We start from the raw sequence: 16,200 nt of genomic DNA, 5'->3' as shown, positions 1-16,200 counted from the left end.
AAATTGAGGAATGATATCCCTTCTTTTGTATAGATGGATCTCGAAACTCTTTATGATGCATGGGAGAGATATAAGGACCTATTGAGAAGGTGCCCTCACCATGGGTTACTACTTTGGCTACAGGTTCAAACTTTTCACAATGGCCTGAATCCTTCGACTAGATAGATGATTGACGCAGCTGCTGCTGGGACTATCAATAATAAGACACCTGAAGAGGCTTATGAATTTATAAAAGAGATGTCATTGAATAATTATCAGTGGCAAGTCATGAGGACAAAGCCAACAAAAGTGGCCGGCATTTTTAATGTCGATTCAGTCACTATGCTCTCTAATCAGGTAGAACTTTTGAATAGAAAAATTGATGGTTTACTTGGTTCTTCACAAGCTCATCCAATAATGTAGAACGATGCAAATGGAGGTGGAACAAACAATTCAGAATACCCACCTTATGGCCACAACATAGAAAATGAGCTATTGAATTATATGAGTAATAATCTTGACCTCAAAATAATCCTTATAGATACACTTATAATGCAGGTTGTAGGAACCATCCCAACTTCTCGTGGGGTGGCCAAGGAAATCAAAGGCCACAACATCCCTCAAGTTTTCAACAACCACCTTACCAGCAAGAAAAGAAGCCGAACCTTGAAGAGATGCTAATGAAATTCATCTCGGTGTCAGAAACTCATTTTTAGAATACCGAAACAGCACTTAAGAATCAACAAGCGTCGATCCAAGGGCTCGAAACTCAGATAAACCAGCTTGCTAAACTGATTTCAAAAAGACCACCAGGAAGTCTACCTAGTAACGCCGACCCCAATCCAAAAAAGCATGTGAAAGTAGTTACACTAAGGAGTGGGAAAATGTTAGCTGATCCTGAAAAGAAGCCACCACAAGAAGCTGACAGAAACGAAGGAGAGGAAGTAAAACCCGAAAACAATGACAATCTAATGCCAAAAGAATATAAACCACCAATCCCATATCCAACAAAGTTGAAGAAAGATCGCATGGATAAATTTCTTGAACTTTTTAAACAATTGCATATTAACTTACCTTTTGTTGAAGCTATATCACAGATGCCTACATATGCAAAATTTTTAAAGGAGCTTCTAACAAACAAAAGGAAATTTGAAGACCTATCTACAGTGGAACTTAATGAGGAGTGCTCGGCCATACTCCAAAATAAACTGCCAACCAAAATGAAAGATTCAGGAAGTTTTACTATTCCTTGCTTAATTGGTAGTTTGAATATTGATAAGGCACTAGCTGATTTAGGCGCTAGCATTAATTTGATGCCATATAAAATGTTTAAACAACTTGGTCTTGGGGAACCTAAACCCACTAGGATGAGTATTCAACTAGCTAATAGATCTGTTAAATATCCTAGGGGTATTATAGATGACGTACTTGTAAAAGTAGATAAATTTATATTCCCTGTTGATTTCGTTGTGCTTGACATTGATGAAGATGTTGAAGTGCCTTTAATCTTAGGTCGTCCATTTTTAGCCACTGCTAGGGTTGTTACTGATGTGGGTGATGGTAAATTGGTACTTAAAGTAGGTGACGAAGAGATTATTTTTAAAATTTATGATGCCATGAGATTTTATAGGGAACAATATGACTCATGTTATTTTATTGACTCTATTGATCATGCTACTCAAGATTCTTTTTAGGAAATTGTACATAAGGACACTTTGAAACTGTGTTTTGCCCAATGAGATGAGGTAGATGATGATGATTTTGAGATAGGTAAGATAAAAGTTAAACTAAATTACATTGAACCTTCCCCAAGACAAGCAGAATATGAAGGTATTAAGGTAAACAATAAACTTAAGCAAAAACCCTCTATTGAAGAACCTCCCAAACTGAAACTTAAACAATTGCCAAATCACTTGGAATGCGCATTCTTTGGAAATAATTCTACATTACCAATGATTATTGCTTCTAACTTGTAACCCAAGGAGAAAGAGGAATTGCTCCAAGTATTAAGAGAACATAAAAGAGCCATAGCTTGGAAAATTTCTGATATTAAAGGGATCAGCCCTTCTTTTTGCACCTACAAAATTTTAATCGAAGATGATTATAAGCCATGTGTGCAAGCTCAAAGACGACTGAACCCCAACATGAAAGAAGTTGTTAAAGCTTAGGTAATTAAACTTCTAGATGCTGGGATAATTTATCCTATTTCTGACAATTCTTGGGTAAGTCCAGTGCAGGTTGTTCCTAAGAAATGAGGCATGACTGTTGTAGCCAATGAGAAGAATGAATTAATCCCAACAAGGATAGTCAGAGGTTGGAGAGTTTGCATTAACTATAGGAAGTTGAATGACGCCATGAGAAAAGATCACTTCACCTTTCCATTCATTTACCAAAGGTTGGAAAGATTATCCGGACACATGTACTACTGCTTTTTAGACGGACTCTCTGGTTATTTTCAAATCCCAATAGCTCCCGAAGATCAAGAAAAGATGACATTCACATGTCCATACGGTACGTTTGCTTATCGTAGAATGCCTTTTGGATTATGTAATGCTCCTACTACTTTTCAGCGCTACATGATGGCCATTTTTTACGAACTTGTAAAAGACATCATGGAGGTATTTATGGATGATTTCTCAGTATTCGGAAAATCTTTCCATTTTTTCCTTAAAAATTTGAAACGATTTTTAATAAGATGTGAGGAAATGAACCTTGTACTTAATTGGGAAAAATGTCACTTTATGGTTCAAGAAGGTATTGTGTTAGGACATAAAATTACTAGTAAATGGATTAAGGTTGATAAATCTAAAATTGAAACCATTGAAAAACTACCTCCCCCTAGTTTGGTTAAGGTTATTAGAAGCTTTTTAGGACATGCTGGGTTTTATAGAAGATTTATTAAAGACTTTTCTAAAATAACTAAGCCTTTGACTAAATTACTAAAAAAAGATGTGCCTTTTAATTTCGATCAAGAATGTTTAGAGGCATTTAATACTTTAAAGGATAAATTGATTAATGCTCCAATTATAATCGCACCTGATTGGAATTTACCTTTCGAACTAATGTGCGATGCGAGTGATTTTGCAGTAGGTGCAGATTTTGGGACACGAAGAGACAAACATTTTCAACCTATCTATTATGCTAGCAAAACTTTGATAGCCGCACAAGAAAACTACACCACCACGGAGAAAGAGCTGCTAGCTGTGGTTTTTGCATTCGATAAATTTAGGCCATATCTAATATTGTCTAGAGTTGTCGTTTATACTAACCATGCTGCTCTTCGCTACCTTTTAACTAAGAATGATGCAAAACCTTGACTTATTCGATGGATTCTATTATTGCAGGAATTTGACTTGGAGGTTCAGGATAAGAAAGGAGCTGAAAATCTCACGGCTGATCAACTTTCCAGGCTTGAAAATTCAAGTACCAAAGGGCTAGATGAAGTTGAAATAAATGATTCATTTCCTGAAAATAATTTTTTGTTATATCTGATTCTGAGGTACCTTGGTTTGAAGACATTGCAAATTTTTTAGCCGCTAACATTATCCCAAAAGGGTTGACACATTAGCAAAAGAAGCGATTCTTTACTAATGTGAAAAACTACTTTTGGGAAGACCCTTTCCTTTTCCGTATACGTGTAGATCAAGTTATTAGGAGATCCGTTACAAGGTCAGAAGCATTGAATATCTTGGAACATTTCCACTCAGGACCAACTGAAGGACATTATAGTGGAAATAGGACCGCACAAAAAATACTCGAATCAGGTTTTTATTGGCCTACACTTTTCAAGGACGCCAACAGGTATGTTGTTACTTGTGATAAATGCCAACAAAAAGGTAATATATCTAAACGTGACGAAATGCCCCAAACATACATACTCTCGTGTGAAATATTTGATATATGGGGTATTGATTTCATGGGTCCATTCCCTAGCTCATTTGGGAATAAATACATATTAGTAGCCGTTGATTATACGTCTAAATGGGTGGAAGCCCAAGCTTTACCTGCTAATGATGCTAGAGTGGTAGTACGATTCCTTAAGAAACTCTTCTCTCGATTTGGAACACCTAGAGCAATTATTAGAGATGAGGGTACTTATTTTTGTAACGCCCAATTTGATAAGACGCTTAAGAAATACGGAGTTCACCATAGAACAGCTACCCCCTATCATCCTCAAACTAGTGGATAAGTCAAAGTAGCAAACCAAGAGCTCAAACGTATCATAGAAAAGATAGTAGAATCAAACAGGAAAGATTGAGCGATGAAAGTAGATGATGCTTTATGGGCTTATAGAACTGCTTTTAAGACCGCAAGAGGAACATCCCCTTACAGACTTGTTTACGGAAAAAGTTGTCATCTACTGTTTGAGTTAGAACACAAGGTATTCTAGGTTATAAAATTTCTAAACATTGATCCCAAACTTGCAGGTGAAAACAGGTTGATGGAGTTGAACGAGTTAGATGAGTGGCGAACCAATTCGTATGAAAATTCACGCCTATATAAGGAAGCAACGAAGCACCGCCATGACGCTCACTTGAGGCAACGCAAGCAATTTGAAGTTGGAGATCTTGTCCTGTTATATAACTCGAGGCTCAAATTGTTTCTTGGAAAGCTTAAATCACGATGGTCAGGTCCTTTCATAGTCCAAACTGTGTTTCCATATGGCACAGTAGAGGTAAGTCATCCATCACAAGGCACTTTCAAGGTAAATGGACATCGTGTCAAACTTTGTAATGGTGAGAATTTTAAAGACGATAAAGAGGAGCTACGGATCCACGAACTCACCTGAATATACCCACAAGGTAGAGTCGAGCTTAGACTCTAAATAAGCGCTTCTCAAGAAGCAACCTGAGCACTAACGGTGTTGATTTCTTTAAATTTTAGTTTTTAACATCTAAATCATTAACTGAGTCCTTGAACACAGGCTTTCCAAATCCACACGGTAAGGCACATGGGCGTGCCTTAGGCCGTGCTCATACCACAGGCGGTGACACGGCCATGTGGTATGGTCGTGTGAAAATAGAGCAAAATTTTTCCCAAAACACGAGATTTGATACATTACCACAGTCGTACGACATGACCGTGGGCAATCCTACCAAATTAACATGGGCGTGAGACACGCCCGTGCCCACCACCCGTGGTCAAAACTGTCAAAATGACACGCCCGTGCAACATGACCATGTGCACCAACGTGCCCAAATTTGAAAACCACGAAACACATGGGCTGAAATAAGGGCACACGGGCGTGTCATACGGTTGTGTGGCCTAATATCTTTATAAACCCCTACTATTTATCCTTTATTTATTTTTATTTTTATCTTTATTTATCTTTTTAACTTACTTTTTATCCTATTTCTCTTTAATACTATTTTTACTTCATCTTTAGGTTTTACAAGTTATATTAAGCAATTTATGTTTTCAGCCATTTCGTTAAGAGTTATCGCAGTTATTACTTAGGAATTTGCAATTCCACTAGAAAAGGTCTTCCACGACTGCCATGCCCTGCTCGACCACGACCATAGCTATCACTAGTTATAATATTCTTTTGGCGCAGCACTTGTGGACTAAAAACCTCTACCACCACCGGAGTATCCTCCTCCAAATCTCACCCTTGCCTTAGCCGATTAGTTTCCAAGACTTCAATTCAAGGATTCCATTTAACATTCAAGAAATTTCACTTCTCTCCCTATCTTATGATCTTATATCTATATTTTTTAGTAAATCTATCTTTGTACATTGAGGACAATGTACATCTTAAGTGTGGGGGGGTTACTTATATCATTATCAGAAAAATCCCTAAATTTGGTCTTATTCTCACGTGACTCACTAAAATCACTATTATAATGAATTTTGATTAATTTATGATTTTTATTGATATGTCTTGAATTAAAACATAGGCATTTATGCATTAATTGTTTAAACTTTAAAGAATTAGAGAATCAAACATGATAAGTTGATTTTTTTTGAGAATTAAAAATTTTTAGGTTATTTCCCCAAGTTTAGGTATTATCTTGAAGTTGAAATTCACAAGATTAACAACAACAAGCCATAATTTTTGTGAGATCTTGAGCCTTTAGAACATATATTATTTCTTTCATTCTCAGTTTTATTGTTGCTATGAGTGCTTCAATATTGATTTGTTATTCTAGAACTTGCTTCGATTATGCATGTCAAGACCACACCATTGATTCGATATGTCGAGATGATAAAGGCACTTAGGTTTAACCCACTCACTCCATAAAAAGTCTACCTTCATAATTAACCCTTAGTGAACCCCCTTGAGCCTAACAAGTCATTCATTGATTTACCCTCTATACTGACCCATAACCCATTATTATTGAAATCCCCTCAATTAATTTGATCCCTATTTTTGTCGAGATTTGATTTGATTTGTTAGCAAAGTTTTATGTTACTTGATTTGTTCTTAAAAAAAATGAACGAAGTTGTTGCAATTGAGATTTGTCATCTAGCATATTACAAAATTATGTAATGCTCGATTTAAAATAATGTTAACCATGAAAAAAATCTCAATTCTAGGATCATCTGATTAGGAATGTAATTTGTCAGGTTTAGTATTTTTCTAGTTAGGTAATTTTTCAATTCAATCTCGATTCTAACTTTCTCTTTCAGCTTGTGACCACACCCCCTAACCAAAGCCACGTTACAACCCTCTAAAGATCTTTTGATTGATGTATCATCTCAATTTATAGTGGTGGAGATTTGATTTTCACGTAAGCCTATGGTAATAATTTTTTATATTGACTGATGAGTGCTAAATTTGTTGTCCTTAAACACCTCAAGTGATTTGAGTGAATCTTTAGTGAGGATGTTGAATTTTGTGATATTTTGAATCAAAGGTGATTACTTAGATGAGGGGAAACACCTATGTTTTTGTGATAAAATGTTCAACTTGGAATGTTTGAAACTTTGATGTTCTTCTAGTTGAATTATCAATGTATGATTACTTATAGATTATTTTGAGATATTATTGATAGGAATTATAAGTTGAGAAAAATGAATTCTCAATTGTGAATTGAGGACTTTGCTTGAGGACAAACAAACGCTTAAGTGTGGGGGTATTTGATAAGCCATAATTTATACATATTTTATCCCATGCTTAAGCATATTTTTGGATGAAATATCATTAGATTTGTGGAATTTGATGCTGCTAATCCTTTAATTTCATGTTTTATACTTAGGTGAGCATAGGAGAGTAAAAATAGTGAGAAATGGGCCAAAAACGGAGAAAATGGGTCAATGTGGGAAATCAACACTGCCTGGACTTCCTCACACGGGTAGACCACACGCCCGTATCTATTTAGCAGACTCTAACACGGCCTAAGCCACCCCACACAGGCGTGTCACACGGCCGTGTCCCTGTCGAGCCCAAGTCTAGTTCTATTCGAAAAAGGCCACTTTTGAGGGTTTAAAAGCATTCTAAAGCCTATATGAACACCCTAGAAGGGCACCTAGACATAGGGCGAGATAAATCTGCCAAATCAGGGTCAAAACTAATAAGGGAATCTATAGATCGAGTTAATACAACACTAGGGGTTTTAATTAGAAAGAGATTTCAATTAATCAACCTAGGGTTAGACGTTGTTAGTCTTGTGAGAAATAATAATATAAATTAGGGATTTTTACGGATCGAGTCAAGTGAATAAATCGTCTAGTTCAGAGTCAAATAACAAGTGAAGTCTAGGTGGATTCTTCCTTAGGTATTGTCTAAATCAATCAGTTTTCCCAAAAGTATTTCCCCAATTTACTTTCTGTGTATTCTTAGTTTAGTTAATTAGTTTGGACAAAGCAAATCCCTTTATTTTTAGGCTAGATAATAAAAAGAAGGTTAATACTAGTACTTTTAGTTCCTGTGGGTTCGACATTCCGGTCTTGCTATAAGCTATACTACTGTTCGATAGGTGCACTTGCCTTTATTGTGATAATAGTTAGTTTTCAAGTATGATCAATCATAAATATAAAACTTATCACGCGCATTAATAGATTTCTCAATTGATAAATTAGTTGAGTTGTATATTTCTGAAATTGCGAGATTAAATGGTGTTCTTCTATCTATTATTTCGGATAGAGATCCAAGATTTACTTTGCGATTTTGGAAGAAATTGCAAGAAGCTTTGGGTACAAAGCTGCTTTTTAGCACTGCATTTCACCCGCAAATGGATGGTCAATCTAAACGAGTTATTCAGATACTTGAGTATATGTTGCGTTGTTGCATTCTTGAGTTTGAAGGTAGTTAGGAGAAATATCTACCGCTAATTGAATTTGCTTACAATAATAGCTTCCAACATAGTATAAAGATGGCACCATATGAAGCTCTATACAGTCGTAAATGTCGAACACCATTGTACTGGAGTGAGCTCAGCGAAAATAAGATTCACCGGGTTGATCTGATTAGAGAGACTAAAGAAAAAGTGAAAGTAATTCGCGATAGTTTGAAACCAGCTTCAGATCTACAAAAATCATATGCAGACTTGAATAAAGGGTTTTTCAAAGTGTCGCTATGGAAAAAGATATTGCGGTTTGGTTGGAAATGGAAATTGAGTCTGCAATTCATCGGATCGTATGAGATTACTGAGCGAGTTGGGCCAGTGGAATATCAGCTGCCCTTACCGTTTGAGTTAGAAAAGATACATAATGTGTTTCACATATTCATGCTACGATGATATCAATTACACCCTTCGCATGTTACTTCTCCAACTGAAGTTGAGATACAGTCAGATTTATCATACAGCGAATAACCAATTCGAATTTTAGCTCATGAGATCAAAAAGTTGAGAAATAAGAGAATCACATTAGTGAAAGTATTATGGCATTGACACAGGGTTGAAGAAGCTACATGAGAACCCGAGGATGCAATGAGAAAACAATACCCGAACCTATTCACTGGTGAGATTTTCGGGGACGAAAATCTGTAAGAGGGAGAGTTGTAGCAGCCCGTTTTTATTCAAATTAGAACAGTGGTTTCGGAACCAAAAATTTGAAGTTAAAATATTTATTTTATTATTTTAATAAGGTCTACAACATGATAGATTAATTAAGTGAAAGTTTCTTGAAGAAATTTTATCGTTTAATTGGTCAATTTGATAAAAAGGACTAAATCGCATAAAGTGTAAAACTGGAGTTCTATTAGCTAAAAGTATCTAATAGCTATAGAACCTTTAAGTTAAGGTGCTTATTTTGTAATTAGACCATTTTAATTGTGAGTGGACAAAGATGGGCATGCATTATATTTTAATGGTTAATTAACAAGGTTAAAATAGTAATTTATAAAATAAGTTAGGTAAAATAATTAAAACGCAAAGTTATCATCTTTCTTAATGCTTTTTCAACCAAAAATAAGGAGAAGAAACTCCATTGTTATACTTTGAAGCATTCGGCCATAGTACGTAGTCCATGTAAGTTAATTTTGACTCGGTTTTTGATGATTTCTATGTTTTTGTAATCGTTGCAGCTCAATCTAGCTAGCCCATACCTTTAATTTTGAAACTGTTAAAGATTTTGAGAGTTGCCATTATTGAATCTATGTGTTCTTTGATGGCTAATGTTGAAATATGAAAGCTTGATGATAGTTTTACATGATTTGTTAAGAGATTTTTGATGAAAATGTATAAAATGGATTAAATTGTGAAATGTGCAAATTGTGTGGTTGAAATATGAAATAATTGAAAGTTTTGGGCTTTTAGGGACCTATATATAATTCGGTCAAGCATGGGTTTTGTTGAATTGTGTGAATTTTGTGTATTTGTGAAATAAAGACTAAATTGATTAAATGCAAAAGTTTAAGGGCTAATATGTAAAAATGCCCAAATGTGTATTTTTTTGGATTAATTGAATGCGTAGATGAGTAAATAAGTTAATTTTGAATTCATATAAACCAAGAAAGAAAGTATTCGGATTTAGATCTGGGGAAAAGCAAGGTTATCGAGTAGTCAACTCGATCCGTCAATTCTGAATACAAGGTAAGTTCGTATGTGATGATTACATTATAACTGTATATTAAAATGCTTTAATATTGTGTAAATTATTAAAACAGGATTATGAATAATGTATGAATTGTGAAAATGACTCTACGAATGCATTCGATGATAGAAACGAAAAGTGTGAAAGCCTGGTTGAACCTTAAGAATAGTTTTGGATACTATTGACATGTTAGAAAGTGATACGTTGAGTTGGCTTCGGGCCATGATATTAGCACTTCGGGTGCGTATTTTACTACTTTGGCTTCGGGCCCATGCATATCAGATGATTTGGCTTCGGGCCATGATAATAGTTCTTCGGATAAGTTACCTTGATTTGGCTACTAGCCATGGTATAGGTACTTATCATACGAGACTCCTGAGTATCTGATTTCTATTTTGAATGGTTCAACGGGTAAACGAATGATGTGGTTGAGAAAGTGGTTAGTAAAGGCAATACAGGCATGTACAAAAACCATTCGAGTAATAAATAGTGAAAGTTCGATGAGTTTGTATTTGATCATGTTTTGAGACGTGAGAAAGGTTTGTAGTTAATGTGTATATGGTTTTGTCATGTGTAATTAGTTGATTTGCATTTATTCAATGAATTTAAGTTATTCACATACGAGCTTACTAACCTATGAAGCTTACTTCGTGTTATTTTTCTATGTTTTATAGTGAATCAAGGCTAGCTCAATCCGGGAGTCGTCGGAAACATCATCGCACTATCAAACATCTAAGTTGGTACTTGTGGATTATACATTTATGGTATATGGCATGTATAGGTTAGATATGGTATTTCGGTTGTAATTATAGCCACGAGATTTGGCTTGTAAATGATGATAATATTGATATGTGTTTGGCTATTAGAAATGGTTGTTAATGACTTTTGTAAGATGTTTATAATACCTTGTGAGATGATTTGTTTTGGTATATATTTGAGTAAGTGAAATGGTTGTATTTGTATAGCATGAATTGTGCATGAATTGGGATTGATTTTGGCTGCCCTTTGTGTATGGAAATCGTACATTTTGCCTTGTGTAGGTACATTGAGGTTGGGGTGGCAAATTGGCCTTGCAACTGACCTATTTTTGTCGACACAGGTAGAGACACGGGCGTGTGTCTCAGCTGTGTGCGACACACGGTCATGGTATACGACTGCGTATCCCCTAATGATGCTTAGAAATCAAGTCAGTGAGTTACCGACCTAGACACACGGGCGTGTGGTCGGCCGTGTGGCCAAAGCAGTATACCCTCTAGTTTTCACACAACCTGGCACATTGGCGTGTCCTCGGTTGTATGATACAAGTCAATATGTATGCCCTATTTCACACGGTCTAAAACACGGGCATGTTTGGAGTCGAGTGAGGCGGACGGCTTGTTCACACGGGCGTGTGACCGCTGTATGGTTGAGATTTTTCTAAGTTTCTGAAATTTTCATATGTTATCGGTTTAGTCCCGAACCACTTTTAAAGCATGTTTAAGGCCTTGTAGGCCCTTATAAGGGACAATGTGTTTGTAATTAAATGGTATTTGGGAATGAATGCATAAATGTATGAGTTATGTATGTTAAATGATGTATATTGATCTGTAATACCTCGTAACCCTACTCCGACAACGGATACTAGTTAGGGGTGTTACAACTTTAAATTCTAATTGTCATTTCGTTTATACTTTTTATGTTTATAAATATAGATTTTGGAGAAGCATTGTAAATTATTCCTATTGATCAATAAAATACGCTCTCTCTTTTGTTCTCCCGTTCTCGTTGTTTTTTATTCTTTGTCTTTTATTTTATAACACGTTATCAGCATGATTCTCTTTTAATTGTTTTTTTTTCCATAAGTCACAAAAATATCTCAAAATTTACCATTGTAGATTGCCTCTTAGAGCTGCTGCTATTTTAATTGAGGCCTGCGCACTATGGGTAATCATTAGAGCCTTTAACCACTTAGGTACACATAAATCTCTAATTTTTTATATCCTTTTATGCAAAGAAATTTATATAATCCTTACGTGGGTGATAATAATGATGTTAAAGATCGTCAGATATATTTTATTATGATTTATTTTTATAATTGGATACTAATTATGACAACATGAATAGAGAGATTATGATTTGAAATCCACGTATGTTTGCGATGGTGATAATGAAATAAAAAATCAATAGAGGCTTTTTGAAGTTTGTCCTACTAGATTTGTTGTATTCCCTGAAGTGAATGCAAACATAAAGAAAATAAAAGATATAATCATGAACCATTAAAAGTGGGAACATAGTAATAAATAAGATAACAATGAGAGTTCTCAAGATAACTTTTCAAAGGGTAAATATCAACGTGATATGAAATATTATTGGCCACATAAGTGGCGTATGCCCAAATATTTTGTTTCTGTTAATATTCTTTGAGGAATGATATGAGAATGTAGTAATGAATTCTATCATTACAAATAGAAAATATTTATCTTGTTTGGTATTGAAACAAACAAATATTATTTCAATATTTGATAGTACAAAATTAGTTGAAAGCTCCAAAAGAGTTAATATATCAATATCTAAAAAGCACAAAATTTGTGTTGTTAATGCATTAATTTTAAAAGATATTCATTATAATGGATATCATATTGAGATTGTGAATAAAGAAAAGATTATATTTCATATGAATTATTATTCCTATAGATATCTATTTTGAAACGATGAAAAAGAAGAAGATTGAGTTATTGATTACTCTTGTTATTAAATTGAATTTATCAGTAACTATCTTTGTGATATTTTTTGTCATCATTTTCATTAAGGGTTTGAAAGCGAAACATTTGACTATGAAAGATCTACTTATGATCAATAGAATATGATAATTATATCTAAAACTCATTATGGTTGGATGCACCTGAAGTTACAAGTATATTTTTTTTTAAAATTGGCAGTATAACTCTACAGTATTTAGAATAAGTTTTCAATTAAAATTATGTGGAAAAATATTACTGATGAGAACTTATAAGAGAGAAAATTTATGTATGAAAAGTCATTAGTTATGTACTTGTTGTACACCAGAAAAATAAGATCCACCCTCAAAGTTTGCTATTAATAAATTTTGATTGGATTCAATGTCTACTATTGGAGGTCAATTTGCTTACTTCTTGATAAAATCATCAAGACTCAACCAGAAAAAAAATACATCTTTAAATATTAAATCAACTTTTTAAGTTTTGATTATATGGGTTACATATTATTTTAAGCATCTCATTTGTTTATGAAAATAAATTTTAACTAATTTATTTATGTTGTTATAGTAGGTTTTACAATTAAATAATATATTTTACTAAAACATATCTAGTATGCAAATTTGTGTTACTAATCTAATGAATTTTATGGTTATTCAAATTTGATTTAGTTCAAAGAATTGTTAAAGGTAGTAGTTCATACGTTTTATATTATTCCATATATGACATGAGTGATAGTTATGAAAGAAAAAATTACTAGTTTTTCATTATGCCATATTTTTATGTTTGAGATGTGACTTTTATTGATATATTTGATTTAGGCTTGTTTCTAAATATGACGTAGCCAGTTATTCTTGGTAGTTGATTGATTATGCAAAACTGTTGTTAAAAGGGCTTTAAAAGTATTTTGAATTGATCTCATATCTTATTATGGCTAAACAAAATAATGAATTATTTGTTCCACTAGTTTTGCTTCATTCCCTGAAGTGAATGTAGCAATTCATGAAAATTATGAAAAATTAACTTATTATCATTATTGACAAATAGAAGAAGAAAATGGATGGTTCAAAATATTACCAAATATTTATTCTTAGTACAAAATGTATAATGATTTATATTAATTTATCATTCCTTGAAGCGAGATGAAATCTATATAATCTTATTGGTAACAAATATGATATATGATTATATTTTTGTCTGAATTACTTTTTCACATTCCTTGACGTAAATGTTTGCAATAAATATAATAAATTTTGTAATCATTTGTTTTTTGGATATTTGAAAATTGTAGCATATTCCCTGAAGCCAATATTGCATATAATTGTTTGGAAATTATATTTATTTTGTTGACTTAGTGACATTATAAACTTCACATTGATTTAGACATTTTCAGTAGTAAAGGTCACAATAGTACTTATATGTGAATACAAAGTAAAAGGAATAACAATAAAATTATCAATTTGCCACAATTTTTATTGACATTATTAGTACAAGTGAAATGCATGTTAAAGTAAACAAAAAATTTACTGATACAAATGCATTTATTACTTGGCGTGACCAGTTAGACCATCTTGGATCATATATGATGCGAAAATTAATTGAGAATTCATATGGGCATTCATTAAAGAACCAAAAGATTCTTTAATTTAATGTCTTGCATTTTTGAAATATATATGGGCCTACTGATCTACCATGTGGATGATTTTAATATTATATGATTCTTGGTAGATGCATCTACAAAATAATCACATGTGTTATCAACTTGCAACCTGTCATTTGCAAGATTGCTTGTTTAAATTATTAATTTCAAATTTTGCAATTAAGACAATTCATCTTGCTAATGATAATGAGTTTATACCTCAGTCTTTTATTGATTATTGTATATGAGTTTGAAAAATGTTTGTAAAAGTTTGTTATTTATGTGCCCAATGGTTTAGAGAAATTATTGATTGAATGCTTCTAATTAATATCTAAACCATTATTTATGATAAGTAAACTTCCTATCTCAATATGAGATTATGTTGATTTATGTGTTGTAAACTTCCTATATCAATATGAGATTATGTTGATTTATGTATTGTACGCATCAATGCAATAAGTTATAAATACTCCCCATTACAATTGGTTTTGGTTAAGAGCTCAATATTTCCCATATTTGAACTTTTTTATGTGCGTATATATTCTAATTGCTCCACCATAATGCACAAAGATGAGTGATTCCTTAAAGAAAGTTGAGAATATTATTAAATATGAGTTTCCTTGTATTATTAGATGTTTTGAATGTATTGGAGATTCAATTATAACATGATCTATGATTTCTATTTTGATTTGATAATTTTCCCGACATTAGGGGGAGGGAAATAATAGATGAATGAAATCACTGCTTGTAATGAGTTATCATTATTTAGATCCTTATAGAGAGTAATTTGAACCAAAAGTTTAAAAGTGATAACTCACTTTATTACAAGTTAACTATCAGATGTACTTACAAACTTAATGAGAATAACCAAGTATTATATAGCATCTAATATTTTGAATCAAAGTCCCACTAGGACAATTAATTAGAATAAATGATAGATTGATCGATTCCAAATATGAAAATTCTTCTAGATGATTATATAGTAGAGGCGGGTGCTCCAGAAGAGACCCAAGATGTAACATCCTGATTTTCGGGTTTTTCGTGATTCTTGATATTTTAAGTAAGTTTCTAAAATTTGGTATGTGATTATGGAATTCATAATTTGGGTATGTAAAGGGGCTTATGGAAGGCCCATGAGTTGGCCAAAACCCGGTAGATTTTTTTTAAATTTTGGACTTAGAAGTTAGGGGTTCTGGCGAGGTGCCCTTATATAAAGTTGTGGGTAAAGTGTATCACAAAAAGAGCCTTGGTAAAGTGGCAAGGGTGGCGCCACTAAGCTCCAAAAAAGTGGCGTGTGGAGCATAGAGGAAGGCACAGGTTCGATTCTGGAATGGCAAAGGTAATGTTATTTTATGCTTGTGCATGCTAGAGTTTAAAGTGGATGGAACTCTATGGGAGAGAGTTTAAAATAGTCAAGATGCATGGATTAAGGAGGGATAAGGGGAGAGATTTTAGGGATTTGAGAAAGGGATAGAGCCTAGCCGATTTGAAGGGATTAGAGAGGGGATTTCGGCAGAGGGGTATTAGGTTAGCAATTTCAGCATTAGGGTCTTAGCTATGCCGTTTTCTCTTTTGTTTTAGTTTTTCTCTTCTTTCTTCTTCCCTAGCTGAATCTACCATCTTTCCTCTCATCTTTTCTCCCTTTTCTTTTTCAAAAACCAGCCCATTACTTTCCTCTACTCATTTATTATTTCTTTCCTTAATCTCTACTTTTGCCGAAATACCGCAAAAGTCGAAATCAGTGAAGATAGGGGGGTGCCGATTCTTTGTGACCAGCAACCTTTTCCTTCCTTTCCAATTGTTGGCGTTCAATTCCTTTACCTTTTAGGCATCCAGATTCAAGAGGAGTAAGACTGTGGTAAGTACTCGAACTCTAAACAATTCCTAGAG

At 33.7% G+C, this 16,200-nt stretch overlaps 1 non-coding gene across 1 annotated transcript; it reads right to left on the bottom strand.

The window, feature by feature from the left end:
* LOC128292154 (small nucleolar RNA R71) lies at positions 1-107 on the bottom strand. Its single transcript, XR_008282139.1, has one exon. It is a non-coding gene; the product is annotated as a small nucleolar RNA R71 (small nucleolar RNA).
* Positions 108-16,200: the final 16,093 nt, after the last annotated feature.

Source organism: Gossypium arboreum, chromosome 4 (genome assembly GCF_025698485.1).
Source record: "Gossypium arboreum isolate Shixiya-1 chromosome 4, ASM2569848v2, whole genome shotgun sequence".
In the NCBI taxonomy this organism is placed as follows: domain Eukaryota; kingdom Viridiplantae; phylum Streptophyta; class Magnoliopsida; order Malvales; family Malvaceae; genus Gossypium; species Gossypium arboreum.
This window is presented reverse-complemented; position numbering and strand designations above follow the sequence as displayed.